General features: G+C 38.8%; 1 protein-coding gene across 8 annotated transcripts in view; it reads right to left on the bottom strand.

Moving 5' to 3' along the window:
• The window catches only part of Prr16 (proline rich 16), a 340,436-nt gene that overhangs the window by 290,762 nt on the left and 25,419 nt on the right, over nucleotides 1–24,255 (bottom strand). For 3 of the 8 annotated variants that reach the window (XR_010059586.1, XR_010059588.1, XR_010059587.1), the window contains exon 1: nucleotides 1–24,255. This exon is cut by the window's left edge and continues 7,662 nt beyond it; it is cut by the window's right edge and continues 24,749 nt beyond it. The exons of the other annotated variants lie outside the window; for them this stretch is intronic. The gene's annotated coding sequence lies outside the window, so the exon portion shown is untranslated. 8 annotated transcript variants of the gene reach the window in all.

Genomic DNA, 24,255 nt, shown 5'->3' with positions numbered 1-24,255 from the left:
TCATTCTGAAAATAATGACAGGTGACTTCCACCAGAATAAAAGATAAACAGATGTTCTGTTGAATTAACACATGTATTAAATCGAGCATGACAAATCATTGAATGTAAAAAACCCTGGGAAAAATATATTTAATTTAAAAATAAAGGTAGTAGAATTATGATATGCTAAAAATTTTAATGAAAAATGTGACTGTTTAAGCATTAAAGAATCTCAATTATATAAGAATAAACCATAATTGTTGATATTAGTATTAAATGTTTAGTATAATAGTCACACATTCAAGAAAATTTAACACCATTGTTGTAAGATAACCAAGTGTCCATACATTCATACGTATGTAAGTCTCCATGTTCTAAAGACAAAAAGACCCCTCATGCTATAAGAACCAAAGGAAAAACCCAATGTGGCACAGTTCACTATATAAGAATTCTATGTGTCTGATGGACACTGTACTGAAGAGCAGGTTATAGTAGGCATATGGTTTTCCTTTGACATATGTGTAACAACAAAATACGATTCTTAGTTGTCAAGTGTAAAGTGCAATGAGAAAAAATTAAAACATCACCGGAACCCAAAGAAATATTGATGTCCTACAGCCGGCAAGAGTAGCACATGTTTCCGGTGCAGTTAAAATGCTACCTCTCAAGCAGGGTCTGTTTTAAATAAAGATGGCATCTGCTTGCCAAGGTCCTTTGCCTTGCTTTGCTTTATAGTGACTAACCTATAATTTCAGGAATGGAACTGAACCCCGTGGGAGAAATTCTAATAAAAACATTTTAAGAGCAACATGATCAGGACTAACAATAAGTAGAGAAGGTCCAGAAAAGAACAATTAAAGGTTAATTTAAATTAAAGGTTAATTCAAATCTAGATGTATAGAGCTGGATATAGATGTCCCCTGAGAGACACAGCCAGAGCATGTCAAATACAGAGGCGAATGCTAGCAGCAAACCATTGAACTGAGAACAGGCTCCCTGTTGGAGGAATTAGAGAAAGGATTGAAAGACCTGAAGGTTCTTGCAACCTCATAAGAACAAGGATGCCAGCTAACCAGAGGTCCCAGGGACTAAACCTCTACCCATGGACTGACCCATGGCTCCAGCTGCTTATGTAGCTTAGGATGGCCTTATTGGGTGCCAAAGGAAGAGAAGCCTTTGATCCTGACAAGACTGGATTCCCCCCACCCCAGTATAGGGGAATGTGGGGTGGGGCGAGAAGAGGGGGTGGATGGGCAGGGGAAACCCTTATAGAAAAAGGGAGGGGGATGGGAAAGGGGATTTATGTTCAGGGAAACTGGAAAGTTGAAATGTAAATAAAAAAATCCAATAAAAGAAAAAAGAAAGATTTGCAGAAAAAATACTGAAGAGACACCTGAGTTTCCATGTAGGTTTTGCAACATGCTCTTCCGACTTAATTTCCTTAGTTATAAATTGTTTATATTTGTTTCTTGTTTTTGCTAAGTCATCTGAAAAGACATCAAATGACTAGAAACATGTTTGTAGGATTCGAATTGTCATTTTTGCATTTCAGTCTCATGTGTTACAGTGAGAATGCAGTTATAATGTCTCTTTCTATACAAATGTGTGCATGTATATATATACATATATATGTATATATAATGTCTGAATGTCTTCTTTAATTAAAAAATTGTTAACCAGTTTAAAATTGAACTAATTATATTCATTTTGTTCCAATACTTATATTAGATAAATATTTTGCAAATAAAAACAAAAAGAAAAAAGATCAAAAAGTGCTACAACCAAGTGTTTTAAACCAGAAAAATCAGTACAATTTATTTTTCAGAGAAGGATTTTACTTGTATGCATGTTTTCTTAACCTAAAATCTTAAGAGCCCAGCAAAATAACTTAGACATTTCCCCTTTTCCAAAGTATCTCAGAGTTTAAAGCATCAGCACCATTTCATCGTTAGTGCAAAGTATGTTTTATTTGAGAACTGTGGTAAGTTCCTAAGAGATTGAAGTTAACAGTGAGAGAAGCATTATTAACTTTGCTAGAGATAATGTCACAGAACACACTGGTGTCTTTTACCACTCCATCCTGTAAAATCTTAATTGAGTGAAAAGACACTGGAATACTCTCCAAGTTTCATCCTATGATTAGGATATACAGAGGAAAAAAACAAAACACCAACTTAACACATTATAGAATTGGCACTTCTTCCTTACTCCATGTTTCTGGTATTATACATGACACAAGTTCGAATCAGCTTATTGCTATGAAACTGTTATTTACTCTTAGATTATGTGTTTAGACAACACACCAAATAGTCTTTCCATACTCCACTCCCACTAGCAAAAGTCCTTCCCAGGAGATGCTAACTTAATGTTGTTTTGAATGACTGAATCTTTCTTCTAAGAGGCCTGATCCTACTAATTTTCCTTCATGTTTGGAGCTCAAGATTCACTCTGTACCCTCCAAATTCTATGTTCTGCTAGGGAAACAGTAGGGACTATTCACTACTTGTGGTTTAATACACTAAACGAACAGCAACAGAACTACGTGATAATGAATAGATAGTAGTCCACGAATGAGTAGTCTATACCAAGCACTGCTACTGCTTGCCTGAAATTTTTGCTTCTTTAAGATTGTTGCAGAGAAGTCAAGCTGCAGGAGCTCCGCAGTCCAGACTGCACCCAGATCTGAACAGACCCAGTTAAACAGCTCCCTGCACCCAAATCCCATGGGAGGGAGAGCTAGACCTTCAGAGGGGCAGACATGCCTGGGAAACAAGGGGAGACTACTTTATGCCCACATTTCTGACTCTAGAGGAAAATGCCTAGCACCATCTGGACTTCCTGCACAGAGGGACCTAGGAGAAGTAGGGGCAGGCCCTTCTGATTCCCACCCACAGGCACAGCTGAGAGCCAGTGGACAGGAATGACTACACACCTGAAGACAGAAAACTCTGTTCCCATAACTGGCTGAAAGAAAACAGGAAAATAGGTCTACAGCATTCCTGACACACAGGCCTATAGGACAGTCAACCCACTGTCAGAAATAGCAGAAAAAGTTAACACCAGAGACAACCTGATGGAAAGACACAAGCACGGGAACCCAAGCAAGAGAAACCAAGACTTCATGGCATCATCAGAGCCAAATTCTCCCACCAAAGCAAACACTGAATATCCAAACACACCAAAAAAGCAAGATCTAGATTTAAAATCACATTTGATCATGATGATGGAGGACTTTAAGAAAGACATAAAGAACTCCCTTAGAGAAATGCAGGGAACCACAAGTAAACAAATAGAAGCACTTAGAGAGGAAACACAAAAATCCCTGAAAGAATTACAGGAAAACACAAACAGGTGAAGCAATTGAAAATGGAAATAAAAGTAATAAAGAAAGCACAAAGTGAGACAACCCTGGATATAGAAAACCAAAGGAAGAGACAAGGAGCCATAGATACAAGCATCACTAACAGAATACAAGAAACAGAAGAGAGAATCTCAGCAGCAGAAGATTCCATAGAAATCATCGACACAACTGTCAAAGATAATGGAAAATGGAAAAAGCTACTGCCCCAAAACATACAGGAAATCCAGGACACAATGAGAAGATCAAACCTAAGGATAGTAGGTATAGAAGAGAGTGAAGACTCCCATGTCAAACGACCAGTAAATGTCTTCAACAAAATCATAGAAGAAAACTTCCCTACCATAAAGAAAAAGATGATCATAAACACACAAGGAGCCTACAGAACTCCAAATAGATTGGACCAGAAAAGAAATTCCTCACATCATAAAAAAGTCAAAACACCAAATGAACAAAATATAAAAAGAATATTAAAAGCAGTAAGGGAAGAAGGTCAAGTAACATATAAAGACTTCTTAGAAGTTAATGAAAATGAAGGTACAACATACCCAAACTTATGGGACACAATGAAAGCTGTGCTAAGAGGAAAACTCACAGATTTGAGTGCCTGCAGAAACAGGAGAGAGCATATATCAACAGGTTGACAACACACCTAAAAGCTCTAGAACAAAAAGAAGCAAATGCACCCAGGAGGAGTAGAAGGCAGGAAATAATCAAACTCAGAGCTGAAATCAACCAAGTAGAAACCAAAAGGACTATACAAAGAATCAACAGAACCAAAAGGTGGTTCATTGAGAAAATCAACAAGATAGAGAAACCCTTACCCAGACTAACCAGAGGACACAGAGAGTGTGTCCAAATTAAGAAAATCAGAAAGGAAAAGTGAGACATAACTACAGAATCAGAGGAAATTTTAAAAAAATCATCAGATACAACTACAAAAGCCTATATTCAACAAAACTTGAAAATCAGGAGAAAATCTACAATTTCCTAGACAGATACCAGGTACTGAAGTTAAATCAGGAACAGATAAACCATGTAAACAACCCCATAACTCCTAAAGAAATAGAAGCAGTCATTATAAGTCTCCCAACCAAAAAGAGCCCAGGTCCAGACGGGTTCAGTGCAGAATTCTATCAGATCTTCATAGAAGACCTCATACCAATACTATCCAAATTATTGCACAAAATTGAAACAGATGGAGGGCTACTGAATTCATTCTATGAAGCCACAATTACTCTTATACCTAAACCACACAAAGACCCAACAAAGAAAGAGAACTTCAGACCAATTTCCCTTATGAATATCGACACAATAATACTCAATAAAATTCTTGCAAACCAAATCCAAGAACACATCAAAACAATCATCCATCATGATCAAGTAGGCTTTATCCCAGGTATGCAGAAATTGTTTAATATACGGACAACCATCAACGTAATCCACTATATAAACAAACTGAAAGATAAAAACCACATGATCATTTCATTAGATGCTGAGAAAGCATTTGACAAAATTCAACACTCCTTCATGATAAAAGTCCTGGAAAGAACAGGAATTCAAGGGCCATACCTAAACATAGTAAAAGCCATATGCAGCAAACCTGAAGCTAATATTAAACTAAATGGAGAGAAACTTGAAGCAATCCCACTAAAATCAGGGACTATACAAGACCGTCAACTCTCTCCCTACTTATTCAATATAGTTCTCGAAGTCCGAGGCAGAGCAATCTTACAACAAAAGGAGATAAAAGGGATACAGATTAGAAATGAAGAAGTCAAAATATCACTATTTGCAGCTGATATGGTTGTATATTTAAGTGATACCAAAAGTTCCACCATAGAACTACTAATCCTGATAAACACCTTCAGCAAAGTGGCTGGGTATAAAATTAACTCAAATAAATCAGTAATCTTCCTCTATACAAAAGAGAAAAAAGCTGAGAAAGAAATTAGTGAAATGACACCCTTCATAATAGTCCCAAATAATATAAAATACTTCAGTGTGACTTTAGTATCTGTGAAAGTGAAAGATCTGTATGATAAGAACTTCAAGCCTTTGTAGAAAGAAATTGAAGAAGATCTCAGAAGATGGAAAGATCTCCCATGCTCATGGATTGGCAGGATTAATGTAGTAAAAAATGGCCATTTTACCAAAGGCAATCTACAGATTCAATGCAATCCCCATCAAAATTCGAATCCAATTCTTCATAGAGTTAGACAGAACAATTGGCAAGTTCATCTGGAATAACAAAAAACCCAGGATAGCTAAAGCTATCCCCAACAATAAAAGAACTTCTGGAGGAATTACTCTACTGGAACTCAAACAGTATTACAGAGCAATAGTGATAAAAACTGTATGTTATTGGTACAGAGACAGGCAGATAGACAAGTGGAATAGAATAGAAGACCCAGAAATGAACCCACACACCTATGGTCACTTGATTTTTGACAAAGGAGCCAAAACCATCCAATGGAAAAAAGATAGCATTTTCAGTAAATGATGCTGGTTTAACTGGAGGTCAGCATATAGAAGAATGCAGATCGATCCATGCTTATCACCCTGTACAAAGCTTAAGTCCAAGTGGATAAAGGACCTCCACATCAAACCAGATACACTCAAACTAATAGAAGAAAAAGTGGAGAAGAATGTTGAATACATGGGCACTGAAAAAATTTTCCTGAACAAAATACCAATGGCTTATGCTCTAAGATCAAGAATCGACAAATGGGATCTCATAAAACTACAAAGCTTCTGTAAGGCAATGCACACTATTGTTGGGACAAAATGGCAACCAACAGATTGGGAAAAGATCTTTACCAATCCTACAACAGATAGAGGGCTTATATCCAAAATATACAATGAACTCAAGAAGTTAGACTGCAGGGAGACAAATAACCCTATTAAAAATGGGGTTCAGAACTAAACAAAGAATTCAGAGCTGAGGAATGCTGATGACTGAGAAACACCTAAAGAAATGTTCAACATCTTTAGTCATAAGGGAAATGCAAATCAAAACAACCCTGAGATTCCTCCTCACAACAGTCAGAATGGCTAAGGTCAAAACTCAGGTGACAGCAGATGCTGGTGAGGATGTGGAGAAAGAGGAACACTCCTCCATTGTTGGTAGGATTGCAGACTGGTACAACCATTCTGGAAATCAGTCTGGAGGTTCCTCAGAAAATTAGACATTGCACTACCTGAGGACCCAGCTATACCTCTCTTGGGCATATACCCAAAAGATGCCCCAACATATAACAAAGACACATGCTCCACTATGTTCATAGCAGCCTTATTTAATAAAGCCAGATGCTGGAAAGAACCCAGACGCCCTTCAACAGAGGAATGGATACAGAAAATATGGTACATCTACACAATGGAGTACTACTCAGCTATCAAAAACAATGACTTTATGAAATTCATAGGCAAATGGATGGAACTTGAAAATATCATCCTGAGTAAGGTAACCCATTCACAGAAAAACACACATGGTATGCACTCACTGATAACTGGATATTAGCCCAAACGCTTGAATTACCCTAGATACACTGACCACATGAAACTCAAGAAAGATGACCAAAATGCAGATGCTTCACTCCTTCTTTTAAGGGGAACAAGAATACCATTAGGAGGGGATAGGGAGGCAAAGTTTAGAACAGAGGCTTAAAGAACACCCATTCAGAGCCTGCCCCACATTTGGCCCATACATATACAGTCACCAAAGTAGATAAGATGGATAAAGCAAGAAATGCAGGCTGACAGGAACCAGATACAGATCTCTCCTGAGAGACACAGCCAGAATATGGCAAATACATAGGTGAATGGCAGCAGCAAACCACTGAAGTAAGAATGGGACCCCCGTTGAAGGAATCAGAGAAAGGACTGAAAGAGCTTGAAGGGCTTGAGACCCAATATGAAGAACAATGCCAACCAACCAGAGCTTCCAGGGACTAAGCCACTACCCAAAGACTATACATGGACTGACCCTGGGCTCCAACCTCATAGGTAGCAATGAATAGCCTAGTAAGGGCACCAGTGGAAGGGGGAGCCTTTGGTCCTGCCAAGGCTGGACCCCCAGTGATAGGGATTCTTTAGGGGAGGGCGGTAATGGGGAGGGGAACACCCATATAGAAGGGGAGGTGGAGGGGCTGGGGGATGTTGGCCTGGAAACTGGGAAAGGGAATAACATTTGAAATGTAAATAAGAAATACCCAATTTAATAAAGATGGAAAAAATAATTTAAAAAAAGTTTATTGCAGAGACATCCATGCAGAGACTCCCTGATGACCACTCCAACACAGCCATTTCATCCAGAACTTGGGCTGTGTAAAATGTAAAGGCCAGATAATGTCACTTTTATTGTTTCAGAACAGAATATAAAAATGATACTCATTGCTTCTATTCCTATCCACTATGCCAAATGCACTAATTTTATAAACTACAGTCAAGAAAAGAAACCTGAAATTCACTTCTTATTCAAAAAGATGCAAAAAGGCCACTTCTCCAGAAGAAAAAACTTTGATGTTAACAATGAGAGGCAAATACCAGACCCAAGTCCCAGGCTGTGTACTGAGTTTAATGAGGAACTGGTTTCAGTTCACAGTTATCTTGCTATACAAAGTGAGCTCTGTAAGGGTCACGGGATTATGATTCTTTTTAGTAAAAGCAATGCCAATGCTGTTACTGAATCCCATAGGGAAGGCCCATCACGATCACCTTTCTCAAGGGCCCCAGAGCTCTCACAATTCCAGTCTTGCAGTCATCCTACATAACTGATAATACCTATCTACTCATGAATTAAATAAAGCTATTAATTATTAAAGTTGAACAAACCAGAGTGCAAGAAGGACTACAGTCAGAAAAATCATGTATGCTGGTGTAACTTCAAACTTAATAAAAATTTCCATATCTTTATCACACATTTATCTGAATGTTTAATAAATACCTTCTCATTTCATCCTTAAGCTGCCTTGGAAGTATGAATCCTTACTCCATTTCAACATAAAAATTTAAAACTAAGAATATAAGGCTGCATGAATGGGTCTGAAATGGGTCCTCTGCATATATGTTATGGTTGTGTAGTTTGGTGATCTTGAAGGACTGCTCACAGTAGGAGTGGTTGCTGTCTCTGACTCTTTTGCCTGCTTTGGGGATCCTTCTCCTTCTACTGGGTTGCCTCATCCAGCCTTGATATGAGGGAATGAACCTAGTCCTATTGCAACTTGATATGTCATGTCTAGTTGATATTCTTGGAAGGCCTGCTCTTTTATGAAGGGAAAGGAGGAGAGGTAGATGTGCAGGAGAAAGAAGGTAGAGAGGGAGGGGCTGGGAGGAGGGAAGGAGGGGGAACCGATGTAGGGATATAATGTATGAGAGAAGAATAAATTAAAAGTTTAATAAAATAAATAAATAAATATTTTTAAAGATTACACAAGCCAGGACAAAGTTAAAAAAAAAAAGAAGGCTGGAAACAAGACATATAACTTTCTATGGCTCTTACATACCTGAGAGCAGAGAGAAATGCTTCCCAGTAGGCAGTTGAACAGCAAATCCTTCAGCTTAGAAAGTATGCATCACTCATTGCGATGAGACATACCTTTTTGCAATACCAGGTTTATTTATTCCACATGTAAATGTGCTAAAACATTGTACAGGTTCTCAGCTTCACAGAGACTAGGGGTTCCTTACTGGTGTTCTGGAGGTCAGATGTGAAAATGCCACACCAAGAGCAGTGACTGAAACTAACTCCCACGTCCCCTGCTCTTGACAGTTTCCAGTCAGGCAGGCATCCCCAGAAGTTTCTCTCTGTGCACCCCAGTATAGAGAGAATGATAGAGTCAAAGAAGCCACAATTAGTTTGGGAATTCTATCCTGAGCATTCACAGTAGACATCCTGGAGTGCTTTTCTTGCCAGATAGCAAACTCTGAATACCCTAGTTAAGTTTTGATAGAAAGGCAACCTCATAACTTATTTTTTAATCCTAGATATTGTGTGGAGATTTTTTTCCACTATCAAATCTTGTTGTCCATGTATGTATATGTATGTTAATATCACATATATGTAAATATACACATATGTGTATAATACATATACACGTCTTTTAAAGACAATTATTCATTTCACGTAAATCCACTTGTGTATGTGAAATATGCTCTAAATGTATCAGGAACAATGTAGGCGAAAGCATTTATCATATTTAAATTTGCAGTGAGTGGGAATGAGGGCCAGAAAAGAAAAGCACCCCATTACTGACTGTTTGTTATATGGTCAGAACAGACTTATCCCTCTGACTGTAATATTTTGAAGGGTTATACTTTTTATTCTGTAATAGGTTGCATACTAAAATATACAAAACATTAAAATTAATATGCTACAATGAGGAAAAACAGGTTTTTCAAAAGGATTCATGTCAAGCACATGCGTCTCACTAGGTTCTCAATCATAACATCTCACTCCCCACCCGCCCCCACTATCCCAGCACAGTGCTGTGAAAGCTCACACTGCCAAGTATTTCTTTCCACCAATTTTTAACTCTGACTCAGGGAAATCCCAGAGCAGCCTTCTCTTTGGCCTGTATTTACCTTGTGGGTATTTCTCTCAGAGCTTGCTAACAATAGAAATTGTTCTTGGTTGGGATACAAACACAGCAGGATATTCAAAATGCCACAGGCAATGCAGTTGGCCTGCCTGGCAAACCCCACTGGTAGGTACCACAGGAGCCATATGGAAATTGCTAAAACAGGAAATAAAGCAGCAGTTTCTGAAGCCACCAGCTTTCCTTGCCACAGAAGAATTGTCATTAGTCTACAGGGGAAAACACCCCTGCCTTCTGAAGGCCCACAATACTTGGAATTCCACTCACTCCCACCAACACAGTTTTGAAAACATGCAGCTGGAATGCACCATTGCATTTTGGTCAGTAATTGCGTGTGAAAAGCAAAGCATCCATCCATGTAGGGCCTGGTTTGCTTTCAGACTTACTATTATACAGATATTAAAGCTATGAAGATTGTAAACAAAATATAAACATGTTAGAATTGCTAATGTATGTTTGCTTCTCTCCTGAGTATATTATTAAAAAACTTTTACTTTAATTAATGACAGAATTGGGTATGGGGACACGCTAGAGAAGCAGCTGGCAAGGAAGTCTTAGAGAAGTAAATCTTACCCATTCCAAATTCTTGACAGAGAAAAATTCCTGATGTTAGCCTGAGAAGGAAATATTGGCAATACATTGCTCAGGAAAAAGATTACAGAGTAAATACAATTTATGCCATCTAGTAAGCTATCCCAATTCACACAACATACTTTATGCCTTTCTATTTAATGGCATATGTTAATACTGATAATAAGGAAAATGCTGGTGCCACACACCTTTAATCCAAGAACTTGAGAGGTGGAGGCAGGCAGATCTCTGTGATTCCAAGGCCAGCCTGGTCTACAGAGTAAGCTCCAGGACATGAAGGGTCACACAGAGAAATCCTGTCTCAAAGGAACAAAAAAAGAGAGAAAAGAAAAGATGCTATGCTATGACTATTACTTGAATCGATATCACATATGTGTAGATTCTATCAAAGACTCATAGAAAATGCTATTCAGTTCTTTTTAGGAAGAGAGGTAAAGTTTTAGTAAAAAACTGGTATTAATGGAGGTCAACTAAGAAACAACTTCCCCTACAGCACCATGTGCAATGGTCTCACTGCCCATGTTAACAATCAGTTTATATGTTAATATAATTAAGGACAAACCAAAATTTGAGTAATTTATAAAATGCAGTCATTTAGAAAGGGACCTCAATGGAAAATGAGATAGACTAATATGTTCTGTTAATTAAAACATCAAGATTGACTAATACACAAGAACTATGTCTAGAAAATATATGACATATGTGAATATTAAGCATCTAAAGAAAATACATTGATAATCCTTTGCAGCATGTTTAGAAAGAGCTGCAACCTGACTCAGCATGAGTTAAACACTTTGATTTGCTTAATATGCAAACATCCCAAATGCCAATCATTGCAATTGCACAGCGAAAAGGGTCCACTGAAACTGAATCATAGGTCAGTCTTCACTGTATATTCATGAGTAACTTATATTGGTGCTTACTAATACCAAATTTAAAAAAAAGATGCTAAGTGATAGACTTATGATATAAAACATGTGATCTCTCGACTTATAAACCCTGTTATCAAATGGAATATTAAATAAAACTATGAGTCTGTAGGTTAATACAAATGATGGCAGGCATATGAAAAATAGAACACAGGGAAGAAATTGTAGGTGTTGTGGGGAGAACTGGTGAGAGAAGCAGATAGGAGTGAAGACAGAGACAGAATCCCAAGCAGACTGAGTGCTGGTGTATGAAATCTCTGAGAAGTGGCAGGGAGTGAGTGTGCCAAGGACTACTAAGCAAGGAACAACACTGGAAAGATGAGCAGTGAGAGCTTTCAATCAGAAGTTAGTTTAGAGTCATCTGAATGTCCTTGAAGTCACACAAGGCAAAGAGCCGAGTTACCTACATTTCAAAGGGGTGTTTTCACAGTGGTCAAAGCAAAGCCAAGCAGCACACATTTTAATGGGAATGGCACTTTTGACTGAGACTGTCATTCCAAATGCCATGTTCCCATCACAAGACTAAGCTTGATTCTAACAGTCATATTGCGTTGTGTTTATATCTTGGTTTGTTCATCCATTAGTCTATTTTTGCAGACAGAAAACCATCTCTCCCACCCCACAACATCAAATCTTCTTTCTTTTACAAATGAACAATAATCTGAAGATCATTTCCTACAGCAAGAGACTCCCACCTAGAGGTGCTGTGTGAGATACCTTGGCTTCACTCATAATTCCTCTCTTTGCTATGGTTGCTGACGTTTTTCTAGCTAGGAGCAGAACGACTGCCAGGCCTCTATGATCCTTTTTGTATTCAATCAGCAGGAGCCAGCCCTCAAAACCTGATGCTTAAAGCTAGAGGGAAATGGAAAGTTATGCCTCATAAACAAGTTAAGGGCAGTAGATGGAGGATGGATGCTATCCATGTAGCTAGAGGGAAATGTGGTAAACGGAACAGGCCTCCATGAACCACAGGGAAGCCAGCAAATCTGGTCAGCAGATGCCTGAACGTCAGGTAGTGCTCAGTCAGCGTAGCGGGGCTAGGAATGATTGTGAAATGTCATTAACTGCTTTCCAAACTCTTGCTGTCCCTAACTACTCTAATAAAACATTACCTAACTGCTGGACTGAGTCACAAGTCTGAGTGTATTCACAGTGAAGTTTAAAGACACAGACAGGTTTCCCTCACACCCGGACACCAGCTTTCCACTCTGAAAGTGTCTCGAGGAAGGGAAAATTTGCCCAGTTTTCTATGTTGTCAGGAACGCCTTATCTAGAGTCAATCCTCTAGTGCTGTGTCTATGTATGTTGTTGCCTCAGTGTATTAGAAAGACCCTATGCCAGGGAGGTGGTAAGATGGGAAATGTGCTCATGGCAAAGACTAACAACGGGAGTGCAGAGCAACACAGTACATGTGAACTTAGAACACACATACACACACACACACACACACACACACATATTCACACACGTCAGTGCTAACACACACTTTTAAAAGATGGCATTTCACCTCTGCGGCTTTCAAAGGAATTAAGTAATTTATCCCTCTAGATGAGACTGAAACGAGAAGTATAATTGCCTCTAAAACATTAAGTCCCAATATAAATAAATTCGGTAGGACTTGCCCTGAATGTGAGCCCTGTAGATATTGAAATTAACCTACTACATGCAGTGAGGGCAAGAGAAGGGATTATTGAAAAGTTTTGCCAGTGACTTAGAAACGAAAGAGATAAAAAATTTTTCTTCTGAAAATTAAATTATAATATCACTGTGTATAGATCAGAGAGAAAGATAAGGGAAATCCTTTCAAAGAGCTAAAAATGGCTGCCAGACATGCAAAGCTGACAACCAATGAGAACAGACCGGAAGAAGAGTCAGGAGCAGAAGCATGCACAAGTTTCAGAAACGGAACACTTTCAGAAACACAGTCCAAAGGAAGGCTGTGGATGCGTTCCCTTTGTTTCTAATGACAGGAATTTTATCTGGACAGGTTCACATGTGTAAGACTGACAGCATTCAACTTCTTAAGCTTTCCATAAAAGCTATGCCAGCTTGTAATTACACTTGAGTTTTCCCAAGTACTTTGCCGTTAGGGAGATAATCAGCTAGCCCAAAGCAGCTGTAACGCCGGAGCTCACTGTCCAGCTGTGCATCCTCTGATCCATTATCCTCTTATGCTATGTTCCTGGGACCATGTGTTTGTGAAGCTTCATGACGGGTCTACCTTTAATATGCAATAGGTCACGTTTTAAGACAGTAAAACTGACAACCAGACTACAATGCAAGGCTGCCCTGCCTTCCCAACCACATCGTATCCACGTTAGTAGATGATTAAAAAGGGAGCCACAGATTTTACATAGGAGCTGATCTCAATCACATGGTCATTGTGGACCAGGTGTGGGACATAATCTGATCCTCCTCTTTCTTAGCCCACCATTCCTTTCTTAACAACCTTACCCTATCATTGGAAAATAAGATACAACGTGATTGTTTCTTTTTGGAGGTGTGCCATAAGCAGGGATGAATTGGGTAGTACCATTTGGGGACTATAGAGTCGACTTCATTCATCTGAGTGTCTCCTTTGCAAACTTCTCCATGCCATCCCCAACTACTGCATTCCCTCTCGCTAGTCTGGTAGGTGCAAAGCTGCCTCTTAAAAAAATGGTAACATCATGTCTCACATCCAATATGTGGATCCAGATGGCATTTCACGGGGCATCAGCATCCTTTCCTACATATGATAGGAAGTGCAAAATAAACCACCACAGATAGCAGGCTCTGTGGCACAATGATAAGCCTGCCAGACAGTAATTTTTCATTTTAGCAATTTCCACTGGGGTGCAGTTCCAACTGTTGAGACCTATCTATTCATCAGACTTCCATTACGAGCTGTATTCTAACGTATATTAGCAAGCTCCTTCGAAACACACAAAATGCTATTATTTATTACTTAAATGGCTTTGAAGAGCCCAGAGTGTTCTGCCATTCATAAATACTATGCTCATAAATATCACCTCTTTAGAGGCAAATTGTTCTTGTCTCTTTGCAGGTAAGAAATTAACACTAAGTCAGAATGAGTTCATGACAAAAGTCAGGCCAGTCTTTAGTGACAAGCTCAATTACACTACAACTGGTATCTACCCAGTTCTGTCTGTGTTACCATAAAGGCTATTTGATTGACATTTATAGATTAGCCCCATTTGGGATGGCTTTGAAGCTGTTAGGCCTACCTGCTACACTACTCCGAACACACACTTAGAAGACAGCATGACGAGAAGTAATCAGCTCACCTGCATGCCTGCAACCAGCATGTCCACCTGGGAGACTATGTCTGTGAAACAACTTGAAACCCTGGTAGGCCGCTAAGGATGACAAGTTATAGAACAGTACTTTATCAGCATACAAAGTTCCAGTTTAAACTACATGTTCTCTCTCACATATGAACCATAGTGTATAATCCTTATACATAGACAGATACAGATACAGATATGTTTATATGCACATATGGAAATGCTATAATCACTGGTAAAGGTTCAAAGAACTAGAAAAGAATCAAGCGAGGGTAACAAGTATTGCGAAGGCGGAGGGGTACAAAAGGACACCAGATAGACAAGAAAAGGAAAAAAAAAACCATGAAACTGGGATTCGAGTGGGAGGCAAGAGGAAGGATGGAGAGAGGAGTGATTATTTGGAAATTAATATTTGAAAATGTCAAGATACCTAATACTTTGCAGGCTAATTTAAAAAATAAAATAAAAATTACTTGCTCTGTGTTAGTGAAATTATCTGATTGAATTTGTACAATACACGCTGAGCTGCTTGCTATTCACCTGACAAACTGCAGTCCACATTACGCTCCTGCTATTTCTAGAGTACCAGAGTGTAACACCGCAGTTTCACCAGAAGACAGGGAAAATACACCAGCCATCAGTAGCCTAAAGTGGATGAGAGGCTGCTTTTCCAAATCTAAACCTCCTGGCTAAATCCTGTTAAATGTCACAGTGATTAACACTGGGAATGGAAGGAATTATCAATACAGAAATCCTCAATGAGGAAGTATTTGTCACCCACCCTTTCTTGTCTCACTTCAGACACGAACCAAAACATCTTCACCAACATCACAGACTTCCTACTATGTAACTGCATCCAAGCGGGATGTGTGAGAGTCCAAGATGACAGACCACTTTTCCTCTGATGGTCTCAGGCTGTCATTTGATCCTTATATATTACCAAAAGCAGAAGGTTGTAACAGTGCTAGACATGGATGAGAATAACTCCACAGAAACCAGTGGAGGAAGCCTGGTGTACAGATGTAGATTACAGCATTCTAGGTCTGCGGTCACTTACAAACTGTATGAGTAGAAGTATTTACAAGATGAACATGAGGAATACAAAACATGTGTGAATGGGCAGCATGAAGCTACTGCGTGTTTCCTGTTAATTAGAGCTCCACTATTTAGTATCTCAAGGGTGCATATTAGGCATAATGTAATATATGTAATATATAATGTAAACACCCATCTGTGGTAGAGAAAGCTAGCCCCGTCTCTATAAAATCTCAATCTAATAATTTTTGATTAACTAACTAAACTGCCAATATATCCCAAACCTAATTAAATGTGCTGTACAGACAGCACAACCAGTAATGTTAAGTTAAATCCAGATAAGGATAACCTTAGAACTTTTACTGCTTATGGCAATATATTTTAAGACATTGAATGGTTGATAAAACCATTTAATAACATAGGAAGTTTGCCATTAAAGGAAGATTTTTAAAATGTACAATGATCCCTACAAATATGAAGGATACACCTACATGGCAAGTATCAAGCATTTGCCAGGAGATACAATCCTCTCCAGACAAACATAGATCTATGAAGTTCATTCCACTTATATTGAAGTCACATGCTTTCTCTCTACAAATGAGGCAGCCTAATTATATCAGATGGCTCCGTGCTAACTTGAAGCCTTTCCTCTCTGCTCTGAAAAATGCTGATTACATCATGCTACAGAGACTGCTGTGAAGAGGGGGGATATCAGGATCTTCACGGTCTTCTTTAAATTGTAACGGTTGAAAATGTCTTAAATTGCACACATTCATAGAGGACACACACACACACACAGAGACAGACAGACAGACAGACAGACAGACAGACAGATAGACAAAGACAGACATGCACAGAGACATAAACCAAGACAGGCAGACACACAAACAAATGCACACACATACACACATACAACACTCACATACAGAGACACACAGACACACACAGAGAGACATACACCCATGTACAAAGGCACACAGATTCTCTCTCTCTCTCTCTCTCTCTCAGAAAAATCAAATAACACTGCTGTCAGCACACAGGGTTTTATATAATGGGAAACCAAAATCTAAGCCATCCAGAGATGATGCAACAACTCCAAGAAGTCTGGAACGAATGCCTATTCCAGATGCCACCCAATGCCATTCACAGCTTTCTTCATCCAGATCTGACGGTGGAGGCATGGAGGCATGCTAGATATCGTATACCCAAGCCAGACGGGGGAAATGCATAAAGGAAGGTCAGACAGAATAGGAACGTGTGCCTCCATCTGCTCCCTTTACGCTCTTCCCAGCTTCACCAATGAGTTCTACAGAGGTAGAAATGCCCTTATTGTGATACATTATCCTAAGAGAAGCTGAGAAACAAGGAATTTTGCAGGCACATTAGCACCTCAGGAAACGACAGAAGTAAACAGTAAGAATAATGACAAGCTAGGAGTGTCAACTACGCTCTGCTCTAGTGCCCAGTTGTTTCTGTGCACAAAGCAAGTGAGTCACAGTTTGCAAAGTTTCTGGCAACATTTACAGGGATTTGTTCATCAAATAATAATTACTACCCGATGAGAAGCAAAACACCTCAGGTTGACCTTACAAAGTAATTAACTATGGCCGGGGAATAAAGAACTCCCTAAGCATACAAGAGGAGCTTGGGTTCCCAGAACGTTCGGAAAAGCTGAGTGAGTGTTGTGGGTCTCTTTATTTACAGCCTCAAAAGAAAGAGCCAGGTGATCCCCTGAACAATTGGAAACTCGCCACATCTATGAGATCTAGGTTTGATATGAGACCCTACCTCCCCCACCCCCCCAAAAAAGGAAAGGAAGAAAAAAGATGAAAGGATGGAAGAACAGTTGACATTTTCCAACATCAAATCTCAGGCCTCCACCTTCACACAAGCATATGTTACACAAGTGAAGACATGTGTACACGCATGCATACATAGACACGCAAGAAAAGAAATAAAATTACAAAAAAGGGATCAACTAACTTTTTTGTAGAACACTTTCATTTTAAACTTGAACAATCAAACAAATATCCAGCATATTCACTTACACTCTTTACTTCTGAGTTATCGTTGATGCTTGCAACATGTCAGGCCAGCATTTGAGCTTAGCTTTCTCCACACTGGTAAAATCTGGTCATGTTAGACAGTGAGGAAATGAAGCTTTCTGATAGTCAAACCAAATTGGTGAGGTGTCATCTGTCCTGCAGAGGGCACGAAACATTTGCACTTTTTGCCAACTCCTAGTCTCAAACTAGTACTGATTAGCACTGAAAAGTTTGTTTTTTTCAATTTAATAAATATTTTCTGAACACAGATCAGTAGAAATAAATGCTAATGTCCCTTTATCTTTGAAAGCATTAGTATATACACACGTATATGCATCATGTATGTCTGTATATGATGAAAGTGTCCTGAGTTGGAATCCTTACGTAGTACTACACAGCACTAATTGTAGGGTATTAACTCTTATTAAAGTTTGTACTAAATTCCTGTGGTGTGAGAGTGTGTGCGTGGGAAGCTCACTCATCACTGAAACCTTAGGAAGGATGAGAAGAGACTTAAGATGTATTGTCCATTGTGGCTTGTTCCTTAAGGTTCCACCATGGGCGGAAAAACATGCTAAAGGAAATGGCTCATAGCTTTGAGAAGAGAAAAGCGAAACTGCTCATTCACACAAAGTGAATCTGAAAACAGAGGAAGGGACCTCTGGCACTCATCAGAGTTCTTCCTACTCCAGACTCCCGATTCAGTATGGACCCTCATCAAACAAGACAATACCACCATGTTAAGGTGAACCTTCCTGGAAAGGCCTTCACCATATCCTGTCACACTGGCAATGAAATATAACTACGTCAAGTACACCTCTTGTCATCTTGACACCCGATCACATCACTCTGAAGTCAAAATAGTCAGTGTTGGAACACGAAGACACATGGTAATCTCATGGGACATAATCCATCTAGCCCATCTTAATGCATTCTGAAGTCTTAATGCTCTATGTGGCTCTAAAGCTCATTGTCTCTTATAAGACTTAAGTCAATGTCTTTACTTAATGTATATAAGCACACTGTAGCTGTCTTCAGACACACCCAACCCCATTACAGATGGTTGTGAGCCACCATGTGGTTGCTGGGAATTGAACTCAGGACCTCGGGAAGAGCAGTTGGTGCTCTTAACCGCTGAGCCATCTCTCCAGCCCTTAAGTCAATGTCTTAACTATATTCCCCTGTAAATATTAAAACTCAGGTTACACATGTAGAAAATGCAATGGCATGGTATGTAAACAGGAATAACGAGTACATAGAAAGTTAAGATGAGGCCAAGCAAAGCAGGTTCCTGACCAGTACCTGGGGCAGCTACTGAGTTTCGCCAGGCTTAGGTAGCTCTACTCATGAAGCTGTGTTGCCTCTGGGGTATATAGCCACTGTCTCAACTCCAAGTCTTCATCTACTCCTGACAAGTACCCCATGTTCCCAGCATCTACAATACACTTGACTTTCTATACAAGTTAGGCTTCCTGTGCGCAGATAGCATAAACAGAGTACTCAGTTTTTGTTTGTTTGTTTGTTTTTTCTTCGGAGCTGGGGACCGAACCCAGGGCCTTGCGCTTCCTAGGCAAGCGCTCTACCACTGAGCTAAATCCCCAACCCAACAGAGTACTCAGAAGGTCCATGCAGGCACTCTAATCCTTTAGCATATTGCCTTTCCTCAACTGTTGTCTGGAACCGTGGCTCTTCCATGACCTGACATCGATCTCTTATTTTGCCTGCCTGCAAAGATGCTGGAAAACCAGTACAGCATGGAGGATGGCAGCATAAGCAGGAAACTCCAGATGAAGTATAGCCCCTGGCTACCACGGATATGATGCTTCTCTCTGTGTGCCTTCGCTGTGTGTGCCTATCAGCCGTAGGTAGTTGTCTTTGAGCAGGGACCTCCTTCAGTATCAGTTTGAGTCAGGTTCTTTCTTTACAGATACATTAACATGTTTTGAGCTAGAGCTTTAAAGTGCTCTCCATTAAATACATCCTCCTTAAATACATCTCAGTGCTAAGTGTAAGGTTTCTTAATCAAGTTAGTATGTTCAATAATTATAATTTGCTTGTCTTTACCTGCCCTGCTCACAACATTGTTTTCAAGCTACTTTCCTCTTCAAGCTACACATTTCAAACCCTTTGTTCTTATTTTTATAAATCTGACCAAGAGCAGAAAGTAATAATTGTGCCAGGCTCAGATGTTATACTGTCCCCAAACAGAATTTATTCCATTGCATTTTACTTCACCTGCATTCAAGTTTCTACAACAAAAGTAGAACAGCCAAAACTTCACCAGAATATATTACCAATGGCTTCTGGTCCAACTTCCAACAGTACACTTTTCCTCTTGTAAAAATTTCATGAGCCTTGAAATCTTGACCACTTATGAACTCCCTCCTAAAATCATCTATTAAGTTAGAGTATTGGAGTTTTAACTTCAGCTATACAAGTTTTCTTTACCTGTTCTGTGGAATACAGGGTTAAAATTTAGGAAGTATTTTTATGTCTGTGGATTTGTGTACACCAGAGGTAAGGCCCCATTCAACATAGTCAATACATTGTTCAAGAATATTTCAGTGACCAAATGAGTCAGAGACTGTTTCCTCATTAAGAACCCTATCAGGAGTTCTTAACTACACGATGGTTCATCCTGTAAAGCCCTTGCCTTACAAGAATAGACATGTGAGTTAGACCCTTGAAACTCAAGAAAATGTGGAATGAGAGGACTGACTCCAGAAAAGTGTCCTCTAACCACCACAAGTATGGCATGGTATACCATATACAACATAACACAACACACACACACACACACACACATACTCATATACACACAGTGGGAGGTGGTAAGTTATTGTTTTAATGAAAAGAACTCTATTGGCATCCTGAAGAAGCCTCATTATATTAGTATAATCTTGAATATCCTAGAATACTTAAAGGAGGGAAAGAGGGAAAAAGACACAGAAAATGGAGGGAATGAAATTAATCAGGTGCAAACAATGTTTGTATTATTTTTGAAACAATTGCCATATAGTTGGATTTTCAGATTATATTCCTAAATTGTCTATAGAAAAAGATATTAGAAAAATTCCTAAGAATGTGGAAGAAGGGATACACAATAAACCTTCCTTCTGTCTGAATCCCATGTTTGCTAGAATTCTTAAAGACACAGTATGTCTTTACCTATAGATTTGTGACTGTAGGCCTTGGAAATTTTCATTTAGAAGTGCAGGTGATCTCTCTGTGTGTGAGACTCTCTGACAGCAAACAACTAACACAGGGAGTGAAAGTGTTACAGGGCTGCCAGGCCCCTTAGGATCTCGGCTCCTTGCTGCTGAAGGGAGCTGGTCATCTTTTGTAGTAAGCACTGGCTTCATGGCCTCCTGTGAGTTCCCACTTGATATCCTCTGGCAGTCACACTGTGATTTTCGTTCCAAAACTCTGCCCATCTTGGATCAAATGGTTTTCATACATGTAAAACCCATGCAGGCTGGGAGACTACTATCTTTTAAATTGAAAATATGTCTCAAAATTCAGAACAAACCATTTCTTTTAAATATATCATCACAGTGCATGACAGCCTCCTTCAAAGCAAGCAGCCCCAACATAAGTAAGATTAGATTCAGCACCATGATCATTCAGAATTTTACTAACTGCATGCTTCAAGAGAATCTGGTAGGGATTCACGGCTCTTATCATCCCTTGGCTTCATTTATGCTACAGTGGAATGAATACAGAATAAGTGTTGCAATCTCCCAATGATGGATTATTAGAACTTGAGAGCAACTGATCCAATTCCGGTAGCATCAGTGTCAAGAGGAGGGTGGTGGTGGACAGAGCTGTGGGGAGTTGAAACCTGTCTGCCAAATACCAATGTGTCCGCAGCAACTGGGTTATTTTACTGGCAAGTTTTTTCCTCAAAGAGTTATGACTCTTATTTAAGAGACAGTAAGTGTCCTCAACTTTTAAGACTATGTGAAGCTCACGGCTCATAGCTTCACAGCAATGGGTTACAGACATTCTCTGGAATGACACTGCATACACTGATAAGGCCACACACAGTTGATGAGTGAACACATTTTCCTACCCCTCATTAAATAAGAGCATATATTAGTACAGAATTTCATGTGAGTAGAAATGACTGAAACACAATTTTTTAACATAAACAATCTTTGGAATTTGCATCATCTTCTGAGGAAATATTTTTTCTATAGCTTCTCTTCTTTTTCCTTTTATCTAACATAAAATGTAGGCATTCTGGTCTAAAAATAAAACAATACTTTATATTTTAATGGCCTCATAAAACTTTCAATGGTGGAATACGGTATCTTTCACTTAAGATGCACTGAGTACATAACTATTTTCAACCCAGTGCTCCATGTGGGATTTCACATGTTTCAATGTACAGCATAAGGTTATCAACTCCCCGAAGTATTCCTTAAGTGAATAAACATGTCTTCGGTTTGCAATATAATGATGTCACTGCTAAATATAAGAAAGTTTTGATTAGTCACAGACATTCCTTCACCTCCTAAGACCAGCAAACATAGAAACCAAAAAGTACTTGATTTCTTAAACCCAATTGCGTTAACTTCAAGTTTAGTCTTGTTTTATTAGGATGAACTCAAAATTGATGGTATGAGACTGTTAGATATAAAAAGACAAAAAGGGGTAGCATCCACACTCTAAGTATTAAAAAGAGAACTGTTCCAAGGAGGAAGACTTGCATCAGAGCTGGATCTAAAGGATCCAGCTTCACGCCGAGGCTGGACTGTAGTTTAAGCCTGCACAGCATCTTCCTGTTATTTGCCCTTGTATCAAATTCTGTTTTGTATAATAGAAAACCTTTCTATCATAGCCACAGGAATAATTAAAGGAATTTCCCTGCCGAAAAGGTTACAGAGACAATAAGAATACTTATCCCTTGACTATTCATTATATGTGACTTACACGAACTAAAAATTCCACATCAACAATGCTTCAGTGAGGGCCACACCCCCAAGAGTTTATGAGTAATGCAAACTAAATTTGCCAGATTTGCATCTACTAGATGTATTCTAAGCAGTGAGAACACAAGGTTGAGTGGGTGGGGAAGAGGAATAGAGGAGTAGAGATGGGGTAAATATGATCAAAATACAGTTTACAAAATTCTCCAAGAATTACTAAAATCTAGGGATATTCTTATATTTTAGAGAATAATATATATTATATTTATTTGCTGATTAAGAATTAATGTCTGGGCTGGAGAGATGGGTCAGTTACTTTTCCAGAAGTCCTGAGTTGAACTCCTAGCAACCATGTGGTGGCTCACTACCATCTGTAGTGGGATCCAATGCGCATTTTTGGGTGTATATGAAGACAGCATACTTATATACATAAAATAAATATAAATAAAAATAAATAAACCTTAAAAGAATTAATACATTTCTCTAATATTAAAATAATGAAAAATTAAACTTAAAAAGGTACTAAAAGTACAACATTAAATTGTTTAAGGATTGCAGTAGAATTAACAGGATATTGATGTTGTCATTGTTCTATATTTATCTGTAATTCCTTCAAGTGGAGTCACTGTTACAGAAAGTTGAGAAAGGTCCTGATTGTCCTGACAAATTTTCCTCCAGGAGTTGCTTCAGTTCACAGTGAATCACGAAGACATTTCATTCTGAGAATACTGGAGCCTTCCCTCTCTTCCCCAGTGACCTTTGATATGTACATTAATAATTTTTCTCCTTGATAAGTCAGTAGATCACATTATATCCCAATTTTTCAACTTGGATAACTCCACTTCTTTCTACAAATGGAGATATGTGAATACATTGAGAAACAATATTGATTCAATACCTCTTTACAGAATAAACATGCTATGTTTTAATAAAAAAAATTCCTTGGAAGAATAAGGTCAAGAAAGGATAGTAAAAAATGACTCCGTAATAATTTCATAAGCTATCGTTTTTCCAAAAAGTTAATCTCTTTTTCACATTCAGTTTAAATTAGGAGGGGCATATATTTTAGCATCACCATGTTACCTTTTCTTTGACAAATTAAATATCTAGGACTTAGTTAAACTTATGAGAAAAGTATCATTCCTTCATAATTTTTATGTGCATTTAAGCCTATCCCTACTCTATAAAATTAGTCCTCCTAATTATTTTGATAATTCTCATACCAGCTACCACTCCGAAATACCCCTATTTCCCTGTTACCCACATTTATGTCCCCTGCTTTCTCACCCATTAAGTCTAACTATTTCCTGGCCATACATTCTTAGACCTCCATTCCACTGGAGCGTAGTTGACTTAACAGACACAACTTTCTTAAGGAAAACGGACTCCCTTCCTCCCGGGAGTTGTCGTTTAGCAACAGTTCACAATGACTATACAAGTCCCAAAGGACCCAAGACCATATCAAATATCAGCATGGAAAGCGGAGGTAATAAAGAAGTCC

The sequence above is a fragment of the Rattus norvegicus genome, chromosome 18 (assembly GCF_036323735.1).
Source record: "Rattus norvegicus strain BN/NHsdMcwi chromosome 18, GRCr8, whole genome shotgun sequence".
NCBI lineage: Eukaryota > Metazoa > Chordata > Mammalia > Rodentia > Muridae > Rattus > Rattus norvegicus.
The sequence above is the reverse complement of the archived record's forward strand: the minus strand, read 5'-3'. Positions and strand labels throughout refer to the sequence as shown.